General features: G+C 45.9%; 1 non-coding gene across 1 annotated transcript; it reads right to left on the reverse strand.

The window, feature by feature from the left end:
* Positions 1 to 871: 871 nt before the first annotated feature.
* Positions 872 to 945, reverse strand: TRNAR-UCU. Its single transcript has one exon. It is a non-coding gene; the product is annotated as a tRNA-Arg (tRNA).
* Positions 946 to 2113: the final 1168 nt, after the last annotated feature.

A 2113-nucleotide genomic window follows, 5' to 3' on the forward strand; every position in this document is an offset into this window, starting at 1 on the left:
CAATCTGACCAAGCTCCAATCTGGCTAAACGTGGCCCGTTAGACAAGACAAGGAGACAGCAGAAGTGAATGCGGGAGGAGACAGGAGGTGAGAACATGGCTTTTTGAAAATCAGAAATTATGGAAATAACATTCAGATACAACACTTGAAGTTTGTCCTACGAACAAAAAGGGGTACAAACTTTTCACAGTAAAGAGCATTTAAGTATGAAACCTTCGAGTTTCTGGGGACAAGCTCATCCAGCTTGCTGCTGGTAATTAGTGTGTTGCTCTGTGGTTTATTCCACTGAGACAAAGAGCAATGATTACATTTCACCTGATAGATCAGGAAGTGAGTGATGAGCTTGAGCACAAAAAGCCCCAGGAATGAAAAAGTATAACTGACAGACAGTGCAAGAAATTATCCTCTGCACGACCCCGTCTACCTCCTGATCCACCAAATGATAACCCTTTGGTCAAAGAAGGTATCACCTCAGAGGACAGTTGGACATATCCTCACTGACATATGGGACAATCTGCCCTTTTGTGGTCTCAGAGGTCAAAGGAGAGAACCATATTAGTTCCAAAACCTGTGACTTTGCGTCTTGGTCACTATGTGCCAATTATCTAACCGTGAAGTAAAGGATTCAAATGCTGTGTCAGTCGGGCTGAGCAGAGAGACGCAGCAGACATCTGAGCCTCTACTAGACAATGAAAATCCATAAGAGAGGAATACAGAAAGAATGAAGAATGAGGGGACAGAAAAGGAGAGAAGGTCCAGGATTCTCAAGGAAAAGGGTTTCCTTTCTCTGTATAGCCTCCAGGGAGGAATAAATATAATTATCAACCTAGCATGACAGTATTCAAAATAAAAGAGGCACCTGCCAGGTGACCATCTCTGCCGGGACTCGAACCCGGAACCTCTGGATTAGAAGTCCAGCGCGCTCGTCCATTGCGCCACAGAGACCTCACCACACACACAGCATCAGCACCAGAACTGAAAAAGCACATACCTTCTGCATCACCGAGCCATCTCAGCATCCTGCTCTCTGAGCGGTGGGGGGGACAGGGACAGCTGGAAAATCTGGAGTGGAGATCCACCAGCCGGCTTCATCAAAGCTTTTCTCAATACTGTGGGTCTGATGGTCCCCAGAGGATTGGAGGAATGTGACAGCAGTCAATTTACCAGACTCAGAATCCCTGATGGAATAGGACAGAACTAGAGCCTTTGCTCTCCTTTCCTCTCCATCCCTTAGGGATGATACGAAAATCTCTCGATTCTCATGCTAATTAAGCAGAGTGCACCCAACCCTGCAGAAAACGCAGAAGCCATCTCTACCTCCACCCCCACTCGCTCACTGTGGTTTCATCCCAGTCCAGCTATTCTCAGACAGGGGCTGGGCAACGCTTGGGGATTCAGGAAAACCCTCGATCCCAGAGACAAAGGAGCTGCTTCTGTAAAGGAACACTGTGAACAACGGCAGCAGAGAATGGCAGCTGAGTTCTAAGAGACTGGTCTGGTTCTCAGCAATAAGAACTGTATCTGTCAAGCCCAGGCAAGAGGTACCGGGAGTCTGATGTTCCTTCAGCATCTTCACTAGAATTAAGAATGGGAGTGAAGAAAAAACAGTGTTCAGTGTGTGTGTTCAGTGTGTAAGGATGTGTGAACATATATGTGTGTGTGTGAGAGAGTGTGTGTATGAGAGAGAGGGAGGGAGAGTGTCTGTACACATAGGGTTGGAGGGTGAGAGTGGCAGATCTCTGATGAAATAGATGTCCTCAAATAGCCCTCCATAAATACCTGTATCTCTTTCCCCCACCTTCCTCAGCCCCAAGTCTCTGACAGCCTTTCTCTCCAGGGCTACCTACTTTGAAGGACAAGGATTTCTCAGCTACCTGTGCTTGCTACAAGTATCCTAGTACAATCAAAGTGACTAACCCTCCATAACCATATACCCAGCTCAGATCCAAGAAAATGATTTCTATTTTTAGAAGCCTCTCAGAAAAGACAATTCCATAATCACTGTTGTTTATAATTTCCACTGAGCCCATTCTTCTGAATGTCTAATCTAAATCCTTCTTACCTCACTTCAGCTCATTTTCTCCTATTTGGTTCCCAGACACATGGGAATAAT

Source organism: Theropithecus gelada, chromosome 1 (assembly GCF_003255815.1).
Source record: "Theropithecus gelada isolate Dixy chromosome 1, Tgel_1.0, whole genome shotgun sequence".
NCBI classification, from domain to species: domain Eukaryota; kingdom Metazoa; phylum Chordata; class Mammalia; order Primates; family Cercopithecidae; genus Theropithecus; species Theropithecus gelada.